At 39.8% G+C, this 15,265-nt stretch overlaps 1 long non-coding RNA gene across 1 annotated transcript; it reads right to left on the bottom strand.

The window, feature by feature from the left end:
- Positions 1 to 1,420: 1,420 nt before the first annotated feature.
- LOC136353808 (uncharacterized) lies at positions 1,421 to 7,854 on the bottom strand. Its single transcript, XR_010737253.1, has 2 exons — positions 1,956 to 7,854; positions 1,421 to 1,872 (listed from the first exon to the last, which is right to left on the bottom strand). It is a non-coding gene; the product is annotated as an uncharacterized lncRNA (long non-coding RNA).
- Between the last annotated feature and the right edge of the window lie 7,411 nt (positions 7,855 to 15,265).

Below are 15,265 nucleotides of genomic sequence, written 5' to 3'. Positions count from 1 at the left end.
GCCATTGGAATGCGTGGAGATTACATACAAGTAGCCGTTGATTGATTGGCTTTTTCTGTGTTGTGTCCGCAGGTGAGGTCACACGGCTTGGCTGCCAAATCTTAGTAGTAATTGTTTTTTTTTTTTTGCGAAGTAACTCTTGGCATCCATAGCTAAGAGTCTTTTGTTTTATTTTGGATGGTGTAGTACTTACGGAGTGACGTGCTAGAATTTATTGATTTTGGAAAGTATTTTTAGGTTGAACTTATTTATAGAAAGTTGAAGGTCTGCCCCATCATCTTATGTGTCTTATGGTAGAGGTCCGAGATTAAAATCATTTCCATTATAGAAAAAAGTAGTAATTTTAATTAGTTGTCGTTTGTCAGACTATCAGAGATCTGAATCCAGCTACTACTAGTTCACTAAGCTTTGATACTTTTCCTATCTGTGACCAACATACCGGATTGAGGGAAATTAATTTATTGGCTGTCAGTAGAGAGTAGAAACTAGAGAATACTTATCCTAGTATTTTTTTTAAAAATTGCACAGTACAATACAAACACTCACAACGCACGCGCACTCACCCCTATGAACACACGCACGTAAACCCTACCTCTATGAGTATCTTCGAAGACTGGGCCGGCAAATCCTGGAGAGATTGACGAAGTCACCACAGGCGCCTCGCTGTCCATGGGTACGCCGCCTACCACTGAAAGCACAACGTTGTTAAATCCTAAAAAATTCGCTCCCATGGGGAGTCGAACCCAGGACCTCAAGTGCTACTGAGGCAGTGAGGCTGTTGTAACCACTGGGCTACAGGCCCTTTCGCCCTAGTATTTATTTATGTAGATATGATGCTAATATTTTTTTTGGACATTTATAGTGATATTCTTTAGATATATTGAATATAGAAATTTAGAAATTGTACTTAACCACAAATTTGGGCTTTTGGAGGGTATGAGTAGTTAATACCAGTGTATTTTGGATTATTGGAATTTCGTTGAAATTTCGGAGTAAATTTGACTTGCTTCAAACATGTGAACTTTTCCATTCTCTACGGGATTTGAACTGATTATACTAGTTCATTTTCCATTACAATCAAGTAAATTTGTCAGACTATAATGGAGTTCGATATGCAAGTTCTCGAGAATGGAGAGAGTAAGAAGTAGAACACATACAAACTGCTTCTATTATGCCTGCTCGACAAACTGATGCAGCAACGGGGGTTCCTGATCGTTCGATGAGAGGAGGATAAACTTTGATTTGGGGAAGGATACGACGTTGGCGGTCCGACTACAACTGCCACAGGGGTGCTGCGCCTTAGCAACCGGTACACCGACTCCACGTTGTTGCTGTTCTTGCCGTGCCAAGAACAACCTTGAACCTGCAAGCAATCGAAGAACAAGCAAGAACAAGTTGACAAGGAAACAGCTCACGGCACTTGTCAAATGATGAAACTTAAACAAACCAAAATGGGGTTCTGAATACAAGTATCCGGGTGGTCTAGCCGACACACGCGAGTACAAGGAAGTAGCTGCAGCTAAACTTACATCAAAACAAAACCCAAAGTGCAAAATGGTGGCCGCTAGGAGTTTATATAGGTGGAGGAATGACCAGGAGAGGAGGTGGGAGCAAACCCTAGGTTTTGTGGACCCCTAATGGGCTGTAATGATACAAGGCCCAAGCCCAAGTTTCTGATGTAAAGAACTATTTTCGTCATTCTGAGCAGCCTGGGTCAAACTTGATGGTGAGGCCACACATAGCTGAAAGTAGACGACGAGATCTTTCCAACAAGTACTCATTTGCCCCGTTTGCCCTCCGGAGTGAAGAGCATTGACTTCATCAAATCAGCGCTGCTAGTGCTGCTTGCGATTTGGTTCCTCTCCCATATTCCTAACAACAAGTAGATCACAACAACCATTTAGTAGCACCCAATTCTGAGAAGAACTTGTATGATTAGCTAGGAATGACTTTACCTGATAATTAAGTTCACGAGCTCGAGCTCTAGTCATTGGTCCTTGCTGTGCAATAGGCGTGGTTGTATCGTTGGAAGGGATGTCCTCATCATCCTCCCCTTCTTGCATTTGAGTCGTCCTCGACTCTAACTCATCTTCTTCTCCCAAATATGGCTTTAAATCTGCAATGTTAAACGTGGGGCTAACCCCAAAATCGGCAGGTAGCTCAAGCTTGTATGTATTGTCATTAATCTTTTGTAGCACTTTGAAAGGACCATCAGCTCTAGGTAGCAACTTAGATTTTCTCAAATTAGGGAACCTATCCTTTCTCAAATGCAACCAAACCAAATCACCAGGTTCAAAAGCAACATGTTTCTTTCCTTTGCTCCCAGCAAGTTTATACTTTATATTCATGCGCTCTATGTTCTCCTTAGTGGTCTCATGCAGTTTTAACATCAATTCAGCGTGATATTTTGCATCAAAGTTCACTCTCTCTGAAGTTGGGAGGGGCAAAAGATCAATTGGAGCACGGGGTAGAAGGCCATAAACAATCTCAAAATGGCACTTCTTAGTAGTAGAATGTTGTGAACGATTATAAGCAAACTCAACATGAGGCAAACATTCTTCCCACATTTTAATATTCTTTTTCAAAACAGCCCTAAGCATTGTAGATAATGTTCTATTCACCACCTCAGTTTGTCCATCAGTTTGGGGATGACATGTAGTAGAAAATAAAAGTTTAGTCCCCAACTTAGCCCACAAGGTTCTCCAAAAATGACTAAGGAATTTTGTATCGCGATCAGAAACTATGGTGTTTGGCACTCCATGCAAGCGAACAATCTCACGAAAGAACAAATCAGCAACATGTGTAGCATCATCACTCTTATGACAAGGTATGAAATGCGCCATCTTAGAAAATCTATCTACAACAACAAAGATACTGTCCCTCCCCTTCTTTGTTCTAGGCAGCCCTAAAACAAAGTCCATAGAAATATCCTCCCAAGGCACACTAGGAACAGGCAAAGGCATATACAAACCATGAGGGTTAAGGCGTAACTTAGCTTTTTGGCATGTTGTGCAGCGAGCAACGAACCTCTCCACGTCTCTCCTCATCTTAGGCCAAAAGAAATGATCAGCAAGGATATCCTCCGTCTTCTTCACACCAAAGTGTCCCATCAACCCTCCACCATGCGCTTCCTGCAATAATAGCATACGCACGGAGCTAGCTGGAATGCATAACTTATTAGCTCTAAACACAAACCCATTGGTGAGAACGAATTTGTTCCAAGTCCTTCCCTCCTTGCAATTCAACAACACATCTTTAAAATCATCATCGTGCGCATATTGCTCTTTTATTGTTTCTAAGCCAAAAATTTTGAAGTCAAGTTGGGATAGCATTGCGTAACGTCTAGACAAAGCATCAGCAATGACATTTTCTTTTCCCTTCTTATGTTTGATGACATATGGAAAAGATTCAATAAATTCAACCCATTTAGCATGCCTACGGTTAAGTTTTGCTTGACTTCGAATGTGTTTCAAAGATTCATGATCAGAGTGTATAACAAATTCTTTGGGCCATAAATAATGCTGCCATGTTTCCAATGTTCGCACTAGAGCAAACAATTCCTTATCATAAGTAGAATAATTCAAACTAGGCCCACTCAATTTCTCGCTGAAATATGCTACAGGTTTGCCTTCTTGTAACAACACACCACCCAATCCAATCCCACTAGCATCACATTCAAGCTCAAAAGTTTTGTTGAAATCAGGAAGTTGGAGTAAAGGAGCGTGTGTTAACTTATCTTTCAAAGTGTCGAATGCATTCCTTTGTGCTGCAGCCCAAGTGAATGTGACATTTCTCTTGGTAAGCTCATGTAATGGGGCTGCAATGGTGCTAAAATCCTTCACAAAGCGGCGGTAGAACCCAGCAAGTCCTAGAAAGCTTCTCACTTGGGTGATCGTTGTTGGAACCGGCCAGCTATGTATGGCTTCAACCTTGGCTTGATCTACTTCAATTCCCTGCGGAGTCACAACATAGCCAAGAAAAGAGACTCGATCTGTGCAAAATGTGCACTTCTCAAGGTTACCAAATAAACGTTCATCTCGTAGAGCATCAAAAACAGCACGCAAATGACCATGATGATCCTCTATTGATCTGCTATATATGAGAATGTCATCAAAATATACCACCACAAATCTGCCAATGAAAGCACGTAAAACTTCATTCATTAATCTTATGAAAGTACTGGGTGCATTAGTGAGACCAAAGGGCATGACTAACCACTCATATAGGCCGAATTTAGTTTTAAAAGCTGTTTTCCATTCATCTCCTAACTTCATGCGAATCTGGTGGTAACCACTACGCAAATCAATTTTAGAGAACACAAGTGAACCACTCAATTCATCAAGCATATCATCTAGCCTAGGGATAGGATGACGATATCTGATTGTGATGTTGTTAATTGCTCTACAATCCACACACATGCGCCATGAGCCATCTTTCTTAGGAACTAAAAGCACGGGGACAGAACAAGGACTAAGAGACTCACGTACATACCCCTTGTCGAGTAACTCTTGCACTTGACGCTGAATCTCCTTTGTTTCCTCTGGGTTGGTCCTATATGGCGCACGGTTTGGCAGAGAGGCCCCAGGAATGAGGTCAATTTGGTGCTCAATCCCTCGAATTGGTGGCAGCCCCGGTGGAACCTCCTTTGGGAAAATATCAGCATACTCCTGCAAAAGATTAGTGACCGGAGGAGGCAAAGAAATAGGAGTATCCTCAATTGGAAATAAGGTTTCTTTGCAAACCAAAGCATAGCAAACAACAGTGTCAGTGTCAACTTCATCCAAATCTGATTTTGTTGCAATGAAACAAGATCCCTTCAGCTTAATCTCATTTTTATTATTTTGAACAGAGTTGGTGGGTTTCTTATGCTTCTCAAGTTCATTAGCCGCAATAAGATGCTCACTCCTAGTATGCTCCTGATTTTTTTGTTTGCTAGCTCTAGCAAGTTCATCCTTTAAAATAACTTCAGGAGACATAGGATGTAACACAAGTTTTTTTCCATTATGCACAAAGGAGTATTGATTGGATTTGCCAAAGTGTAAAGAATCTTTATCAAACTGCCATGGCCTACCTAAGAAAATAGAACATGCTTGCATAGGCACAACATCACAGTTGATTGAATCATGATAAGAACCAATGGCAAAATGTACTCTTACCAATCGTGTTACCTTTACCTTGCCGCTGCTATTAAGCCATTGAATATAGTAGGGCTGCGGATGTGGCTGTGTGCTCAATGCAAGTTTCTCCACCATTTCAGCACTAGCCAAATTATTGCAGCTTCCTCTATCTATGATCACGCGGCAAGAGCATTCCTTGATCACACACTTGGTTTGAAACAAGGTGTGGCGCTGATTCTGTTCAGCCCTTTCCATTTGTGCGCTTAGCACTCGCTGCACCACGAGGCTCTCATAGTGCTCTGCAGCTTCAGCCCCAATGTGTTCCTCATCTTGGTGGGGCGCGTCACCTTTCCCTGCATTGTTAGTTGCAAGCAAAGCATAGGTTTCTTCATCTAAATCACTAGCGGAGGAGTACCCACCATCAGCTCTCACGATCATTACACGAGTGCTTGGGCAGTCCTTGCGCACGTGACCATAGCCCTTGCAGCGTAGGCACTGAATATCTCTTGTCCTTCCTGATGAAGCTACTGATGATGAGCTCTTGGAAGGTGTAGCAGCAACCCCTCTTGTTGGTTCACTCGGGCATGGTGTAGAGTTTGTTGTAGAGGGGCGCAGCTTGTTGTTTGAGGACGATGGTGCTGCTGCTCGAGTTGACGGTGCAGCAACGTTGGAAGATGTCCAAGAGCTAGCACGACCTGCAGAAATGTTAGTCCTAAAGCTAGCTCTTCGTCCCTGTACTTCCCTTTCAGCTTTACAAGCAAGATGAAATAAACGATTAATTGAATTATATTCTTTGTAGGCTAGAATGTCCTGAATTTCTCGGTTCAGCCCACCCATGAATCTAGCCATACCAGCATCATCATTTTCTACCAATCCACAACGAAGCATTCCTGTTTGCAAAGCTTGATAATACTCCTCTACAGATTTGTTTCCCTGTCTAAGTTGTTGCAATTTGTGCAGCAAATCACGTGCATGATATGAAGGAACAAATCTAGCTCGCATGACTCTTTTCATTGCATCCCAGGTTTGGGGAGTGTTATTTGGATTGGAACGAACAAATTCACTCCACCAAATGGATGCAAAATCAGTGAACTCACTAGTAGCAGCCCTAACACGTTTATTCTCAGGAAAATCATGGCAAGCAAATTTCTGATCAATGGCTAACTCCCAAGTAAGATATGCATCAGGGTCATATTTTTCATCAAAGCAAGGAATGGTAAACTTGATCTTGCCTAAAGAATCATCATTATCACGTACCTCCTGCCGTGGTGGAGCGCCCATGCCATGGCGCTGCCGGCGCTGTTGTCTTTGTGGACGACCAAGTACCTCCTCATCATGCTCAGTGTTAGCAGCGTACTCCAGTTCTTCCCTTGCTGCGATGCTGCTATTAGCATCATGGCCATTGTGGTTGCGCCTAGCCGATCCATCATGACCATCTTGGCCCATTCTCTCCAACGTATTCAAGATACCTGCAAGAGAAGTATTCACAGCCACAAGGGACCTCTCCAATGAGGAAAGCTTGGAGTTGGTGTCAATTTGAGCAGCCTCCAATTGACCAAGGCGATCATTGGCGACCCTAACATCCTCATCAAGGCCTTTAGCATGCTCCCTCACTTGGCGCTCAAAATGTTGTATGATGCCCCTCGTACGTGGTGAATGTTGAGGGTGCTCCCCCGATCCTCCTGTCATGGTTAATGGGAAGAAACAATTCACAAGAAATATGTCCTATCAACTATTGGAGCTAGGTGTTGTCCATCTCCACTTCTACCAAACTTGTGCAAACGAGTTCTTACATGTTCTTACTTTGTTATGTAAAAGGCGTTGGCAAACAGCAAGAACAGCAACAACGGTTAGTAGTACCGGAGCCGACAACAAGCACGATCCTGTGATATAGTAAATAAAAATTTGTGGAGCTATAGGTGGCTGCAAGTAATATCAAGGTACAGCTAGAACCACATTAATCAAAGCAAGTTGAATAATCATTCAACGATGGTATTGTGCTGGTCCTAGGCAAAACCCTTTAGAGACGCGAGCCTAGTCACAAGCGTAGCCACTCAAAATAGCACGAAAATAACACAAACAAAACAGCAACAACAACAACTTCCTCTCTTCCCTTCCTTTTTTTTCCTTCTCTTCACTTCTGATTTTTTTTCTTTCTTTTTTTTTGTTTTCTTTCTTTTTTTTTGTACAGCAAGCTCAAAGCTTCAGCCAACAAGTCAAAACAAGCCTTAGCAAAATAACCTTTTCTCAAACATTTTCGAAATTTCACAAGCTTCAGCCAACAAATCGAAACAAGAAGTAATGATGGGTTGGTTGGCTAGTTACATGATTCAGCCAACAAGTCAAAAGTGAGAGCACTTAAATGCTTTCTTGGGAAGGGCTGATTCACTTCAAAAAGTTGCAAAAGGGTTGGCTATTGGTGGAGGCAGCAATAAATGCATTTGGGGGTGGCTGATGTGGTGATGAGGGTGCTGCTGGTTGTGGTGGACGAAATTTGGTGGGGTTGGAGGTGGATTTCGTGGTGAATATGGTGGTGATGGTGGCAGCGGGATGAAGATAAATGAAGTGATGGTGGAAGTGTTTGCGGTGACGAAATCGCGAGCAGAACTCGAAACTCTAAAGGACTAAACTACTAGAACCAGCAACTCAACCAATCGATGCAATCGAAAACTCAGCAAGCAAAGACTAAGTAGAACAGCAAAGGCTCAACATGTTTTGGTGATTTCGGGTCTGACCTATTTTAGTGGTTTTTCTTTTGGGCTGTAGGTAAAAACAAAGAAGTGATAAAATCTCTCACCGAGCAACTTGAGCTCTGATACCACTTGATGCAGCAACGGGGGTTCCCGATCTTTCGATGAGAGGAGGATAAACTTCGATTTGGGGAAGGATACGACGTTGGCGGTCCGACTACAACTACCACAGGGGTGCTGCGCCTTAGCAACCGGTACACCGACTCCACGTTGTTGCTGTTCTTGCCGTGCCAAGAACAACCTTGAACCTGCAAGCAATCGAAGAACAAGCAAGAACAAGTTGACAAGGAAACAGCTCACGGCACTTGTCAAATGATGAAACTTAAACAAACCAAAATGGGGTTCTGAATACAAGTATCCGGGTGGTCTAGCCGACACACGCGAGTACAAGGAAGTAGCTGCAGCTAAACTTACATCAAAACAAAACCCAAAGTGCAAAATGGTGGCTGCTAGGAGTTTATATAGGTGGAGGAATGACCAGGAGAGGAGGTGGGAGCAAACCCTAGGTTCTGTGGACCCCTAATGGGCTGTAATGATACAAGGCCCAAGCCCAAGTTTCTGTTGTAAAGAACTATTTTCGTCATTCTGAGCAGCCTGGGTCAAACTTGATGGTGAGGCCACACATAGCTGAAAGTAGACGACGAGATCTTTCCAACAAGTACTCATTTGCCCCGTTTGCCCTCCGGAGTGAAGAGCATTGACTTCATCAAATCAGCGCTGCTAGTGCTGCTTGCAATTTGGTTCCTCTCCCATATTCCTAACAACAAGTAGATCACAACAACCATTTAGTAGCACCAATTCTGAGAAGAACTTGTATGATTAGCTAGGAATGACTTTACCTGATAATTAAGTTCATGAGCTCGAGCTCTAGTCATTGGTCCTTGCTGTGCAATAGGCGTGGTTGTATCGTTGGAAGGGATGTCCTCGTCACAAACTGATCCACCGTTTCACTTAAAAAAAAACAAACTGACCCACTGCGATTTTGGCTTGGATCCCTGTTTCTCGGACAAGATTGCTGACAGGTTAGGTATTGACAATTCTACACGTGCTTTTCACAGTCTCATTGTTTTTTCTATATGGAATCACTGTCAAATTGTAAATTTTAAATTTTAAAGTTGGTTTTAGGATAATTTTAAAGTATTTTATTTTTTAATATTGGCTTTTAAGTCACTTGATAACACATGTATAAAAGTTTTATCTATATGTTGCTTTTTTATCACTAATAATTAAGCTGTGGAGCTGTTAGAGTAAGGTTGCCTTCGTTTGTGGCCTTTCTATGATTCATAGTATTATGATGTGTTATTTTATACTCTTTCTGTATTTTAAATTTTAATGTATGACGCCATTGACTTTTTAACCAACGTTTGACCATTCGTTTTATTAAAAAAATTATATAATTATTATTTATTTTATTGTGACTTGATTTATCATCAAATGTTCCTTAAGCATGACATAAATATTTTTATATTTGCATAACATTTTTGAATAATACGAATGGTCAAATAAAAAGTCAACGACGTATACACTAAAATACGGAGGGAGTAGTAGGTTTGTTTATTCTAGAATAAAGATAATAGATGATGAGCACCCGGCAGTGAATGCCCGGATTTTTCCTCTCTTTCACGGTACCAACAACTGAATAAACCAACCAGATTATTTTCGGAATTGCTACATCTCTGTCAACAGATTATTGACTGCTCAATCTGTCGTTTTTTGGTCCATTCGTTTTGTTCTGTGATTCGTGCATAGTCTGGGTTTGCTCTGTGTGCTGGATTGGGTTATCTAGATTGGATTGGGCTTAGTGGGTCCTGCCTTTACTGTTCAATTTTGAAATCCGCGCCTGCTTTCTGATTCCTTTTGACACGGGGAGAGAGTGAGGCGAAATTTCTTTCTTTTTCCTCTTTTCTCTCGTCGTCTCCGTCGAGGCTATTAGCCTGGCGAATCTTCTCGTTGCTGGCTTCTCGCCGGCGTCTCGCCGGCTTGTCTCTTGTGGTTTGCTTGTTCCTCTTTTCATTAGCATTTGTGCTTGCATTCTGCTACGTTTTGCTCTTTTCCCCTACTTTATTTGTGGATTTGCTCTCTTCTTCACTGTTCGCCGCTAAGTTTTCATCAATGTTTGCGTATCACCGCCGTGCCGTGCTTGCGTGCCTCAGTGCCAAGTAAGGTGGTGATTGCATCGATTTGTTCAACTAATTTGTGTTTTTATTTTTTTTTATTATAGGGTTTTCTCTGTGTTTTGCAGCAATCTAGATCTCCTTCTACGAGTTAAATATGATGAGTCGTCTTATTTTGTTGATTTATATGGATCCATTTTTTTTGCTCTTTTCCTTAACTTTTTATGTGGATTTGTTCTCTTCTTCATTGTTCGCTGTCGAGAATTCATCAACGGTTGCGTATCACCGCTGTTGTGATTTTGAGTTTTAATCTCTATTTTTGCGAGGAGACGGCGGATCTGTTCGTCAACCTTTTTTCTTCAGTGATTTGCTTCTTCCCTGATTCGGCCGTGTGTGTGGTTGAAGCTTTTGAGTTTTTGTTGCTTTTGCCCCTATTTTCATTGTTTTTTGTTGTGATTTTGAGTTTTAATCTCAATTTTGTTTGGGTTGTAGGTTATTTCTTTGGCTGAAGCGTCGATTTGGAGCTGGCATCTCAGGTGAGTTATTTGAGTGTTTGTTTTTTCTTATTTGTATGCGAATCGGTGGATCTCCTATTTGGTGAATCCTGTAGTTTATGGGTACAATTGCTGTGGATTTGTAAAATGTGTTTGAAATGAATCGATCTGATGCAAACTTGTAAGGTGGCTCATCGTCTGGCAAGAGAAGCTAGGCCAATTGTTGTATAATCGTCTGATTTGAAGCGTGCTGCTGAGACTGCAGAAATCATAGAGAAAGCCTGTGATGTATCAAATGTGAGTTCTAGCCTACTTTTGTCCTGCCTGTTCCTCTATGAGTAACACCAATAATTTGTTTCAGTTAGTGTTGACTGAATCACTAAGAGAAAGGCACATGGGATATCTGCAAGGTTTGACGTGGGATGACACTGTGAATAAAAGCCCAGGCGTTTTCAAAGGCTTTGCTAATTTTGAAGTTAAAAATGGTTTGTACTTTGATGGCAGAAACCAAGAATTGCCGGTAAGTTCCAAACCGTATTTTTTCTTTGGAACAATTATAACCCAGAAATGTAACTTTGTCTAGGTCTGTTAAATAAAAAATGGAATAAGTGTATAACATTTTGTAGCTGTAGTACTATATAACTTTGAAAAGTTTATCACTGTTTCAGATGATGTTTAGGGTGGTGGAGAAAGTCTTAATCAGTTAAGTAAGCGCTGCATCTCCTACCTGAACAAAGTTGCTCAGAATCATATCGGCAAGTATCAAACTATCATAAAAAAAAATGAACTTTTACTCCATTTCATTTGTGTATACCATTTTGCACCTAATCCTGACTAGAATTAAGAACTCTGAACCTTGAAGATGTTTTGTTGATGCGGGTGATTGTTGTCGGCTATGGTGCAGCCATATTGAAACTAAAATATTTTGCTACACTGACAGGGGAGCTTTGTTATATCTGCAGGTTTGATTTTTGTGACCATAATATTTGATTTTGTATCATTTACATGAAATTGAATCTAAAATTACAGGTTTTTATAACTGTAAATTTGATATAAAAATACTGTAATTTTATAAAGATGGCTCATACATGTACTTTGTCTATGTTTCTTGACTATCTTGAAAATTCCCATCTTTAATACCTTCAAATGGAATATTCCAGAAATCACTTTTGATATATATATATATATATATATATATATATATGTGTGTGTGTGTGTGTGTGTGTGTGTGTGTGTGTGTGTGTGTGTGTGTGTGTGTGTGTGTGCTCAATTCACTTGTTTTCAAAATAATTAAGCAGAAAATATGTAATCTGCAAACCTGTGCAATTTTTTCCAGACTGTCGATTGTCCTCTTCCACCATTTTTGTAATATTTTGATAAGTTCCCTTTGTTTGATGAGATTCCTGCAAATAATTGTAGATAATGAACAACATATGAAATCATTCAAACTCGAACTCAACTATGAGATTGTATAATTTTTCAGTTATTAATTATCTATGATATTGTAAGATTTTTTCAGTTAAAATCTTACTTTTTTAACGTTTTACTGTATCTGTAAGTTTCAGATTCAGATTTAGTTTATTTTGTATGTTCCTCATTCAGATGGAGTTTGGTTTGGTCAGCTATGAAAATAATGTATCTTGATTGGTGTGCCAAATTCTGAAACTTAATCCTGTCAATTTGAAAATTGCAAGTATAGTATCTGATGATTTGATTTAGTCAGTAATCTTATGCTGCAAAGATTGAAACTAAAACAATTTAGTATGCAAGATTCATAGTATACTAATTTTTGATAAGTTATCTTGCATATTAGCCTGAAACAACACTGAAACAAAAAATCGAGCAAGACGCTTTCATTGTTGATTTCTGCACTGGTATTTTCATATGTTAATTTTCCGTCTACCAATTTGACTGAATGTTTCATTTTGTTTCCATTTGATAGCAGAGTCGAAGTACTTTGTACATCAACATCCAAATCAAAAAACCAAAAGAAGATTCTAAAAGTTTGAGGTGTGGTCCGAATTCTGGATTTTAGACGCAATTTGAAGATCAAGAAACAAATGAACATGCCACTGGATTCAGATTCAGAAGAAGATTCAAAACAAGATTCAAAAAGTGGTAAATGTAACTTCAGATTTATTAAGTGCTTGAATTTTGACTTCAACTCTTTCCCCCTATGCATTGTTCGTGATCCGCTTTTGCTCCTGAATTTGATCTTTTGACTTTTCTTGTACCTGCAACTTTACTTGCAAAGTATATGAAATCTGATATGCTTCATCTGAAATCTGATTTCCATGAACTTTGTGCAGTTGGTACATAAGTAATATAAATTCTCTGATATATAGATATACTTTGTGCAGTTTCTAGATACATGCCTAAATCTGATATACTCTGATTTTTTTGACATATTTGCTGTTGACTTTGGATGTAATATAAATTCTCTGAAATCCAAATTTTGATATAAGTTCGGTTCTGAATACAGTACATATGCAGTACATATTTGCATGAGTTCTAATATGACCAGAAAATATGCAATGCAAAAGTCATATGTCATTATGTTGTGCAACCTAAGAATACACATAACAATTGAATTCTAAGATAATATGATATGTGATGTTTATATAAAGTCTTTAGTCTACAAGATGTCAGTTACATCTTTATATTATTAAAATTACAATGTTTGTTTTATGTAATTCCTGTACAAAATAACTGTAATTTAAGAAAAAAATTAGAATGCTGCTGAATATTCTCAATTTATGAAGCATTGTGCATGATGTGAATGGTTTATGACAACTAGGAGCAATTTTTAATTTAGTTTTATATTATAATTTTTAGTTTTGAAGTTTGATTTGATTATCTAAATACTCTAACATCTGTTTATTTGCAGCTATATGTTTGTTTTGCCTAATAGAGGTATTGCATCTAATTTTCTTATTCTGAACTAATACATATGAGTACATAAATTCCTACCATTAATTTGTTTTGTAAAGTTCTGTGATGTTTCTGTAAAGTTTTAAGTCAAGAATTTTTTTTGTTATGAATTTAACTGGTGATTAATTTTGACAGATGAAGATTTATGTATAAAATGTAGACCCATAACTCAAGAAGATATTTTTTTGGAGTGATGAAGCTTTGTGAAGTTTTTTGATGGAGATTCATATGAAAATCCGAAGCTAAACACTCAAATATTTCGATCTGTGAACAGTCTGAAGTCAATCTACTTAATATATCACCAATTGAACATTTCTGATTTCTGATTTGAGGTGTGTCCTAAATTCTAAATTTTCTGACATTTTTGTTGCTGTGCAGTAATATGTCTGTATTCCGAATTACTGATTGACTTGTGGGCTTAATTCTAAATTTGTTGTTAATTAATTAGCTCTGCAATAATGTGTTTGACTCCTCTATTTCTGATTGACTTGTGGTCTGTTCTCTGAATTTCTACATTTCTACAGTAATGTGTCTGCAACTCTACATTTTGGTTATCTAATTTGAGTTGTGGTGTGCTGCATTAGAAGGGTCCTCAGAGTGACTTTAACTTGTTGTTTAATTTTTACAGTTCAATCTCATTCGACAGAAATGTAGATCAATATCAGAAGATTTGAGTTAAGTTTTGTGATTTATTCTGATGAAGATTCATATCAAGAAGGTTCAAAGAATTTTTTTTCTCCCTCTAAATCCTTTCTGAGCCGTTGTTCTTTGATTTGGGCCTTTAAATTGACTACAAAGTTAATTTGGGCTTTCATTTGATGTAAATTTTGTATTCGGGCTCAATCTAGGCTATTTGATTGGGTCGGGTTGTGTTGAGCCCTTTGAAAATGGGCTTCCAAACCTATTTGTGTTTGTTCATTTATGTATTTTTAATTTTTATTTGTCAAATAATATTAGCTGTTGGATATAGATCTGTTGGTTAAAAAAATTGACAAGATCGGAGGTCCAAAAATCTGTCGACAGTGCACTAGACAGTCCCGATTATTTTTCCAACTTAAACAAATGAGCAGATCAAAGCAGTAAGAACAATATTAACCGGCAGTATGTATATGAGCGTCGCAGTGAATTGATTTTGTCTCTCAAAACAAACAGCAATAACAGATAGTAGTTTTAAAGCACTGATACATATCAACGATCTGCAACTCCACCCGTGTGGCAATACACACGATTAGAGAAGATGGAACCAAACCTGACTCCAAGCAACACTCCCTGGAGAAGTATCCTGGACGTGTGCTCCCTCCACACCTCACGGCGGCAGCGGCAAATCAACAAGATGGGATCGCCATCCTCCAGTTCGACAGGAATAAACCCTAGACGACTTCACCAAAAGCAAAAACTAACTCTCATTACAGGCAGGGGCCAGGGGCGGATGTACTGTTGGGGCTGGAGCCCCAGCTCCACCCGACAGCACCCCCCCCCCCCCCCCTCCCCTCCCTCGCAAGCTGGGCCTGGCCCATTGGGTTGGCGACCGAGAAAGCAAGCCGTCACAGCGCCACGCAGAAGGAGGCGCGATACAGAAGGAGTCGAGGCGTCACTGCGTCAGGCGACAGCGCCGGCGGCAGCAACGATCGCGCCACCGCGGAGGTCCTGCAGGACGGATCACGGGACGACGAGTCGACGAGTTGCTTGCAGTTGCAGCCTACAACGATCTCATCATCTGCTGCCCGGCTGGCCAGCACAACGCCACAACCAGCCACAACCAGTACAGGTAAATCAATCTATTTGCTCTCTACTCTAACACTAGTCTCTTCAGTTTCAGTTTATTTTATCATCACTGCAGTAAATTTCAGTAAATCAAT

The sequence above is a fragment of the Oryza sativa genome, chromosome 10, assembly GCF_034140825.1.
Source record: "Oryza sativa Japonica Group chromosome 10, ASM3414082v1".
NCBI classification, from domain to species: Eukaryota; Viridiplantae; Streptophyta; class Magnoliopsida; order Poales; family Poaceae; genus Oryza; species Oryza sativa.
Note: the sequence above shows the minus strand (reverse complement) of the source record. Positions and strands in the feature narration are given on the sequence as shown.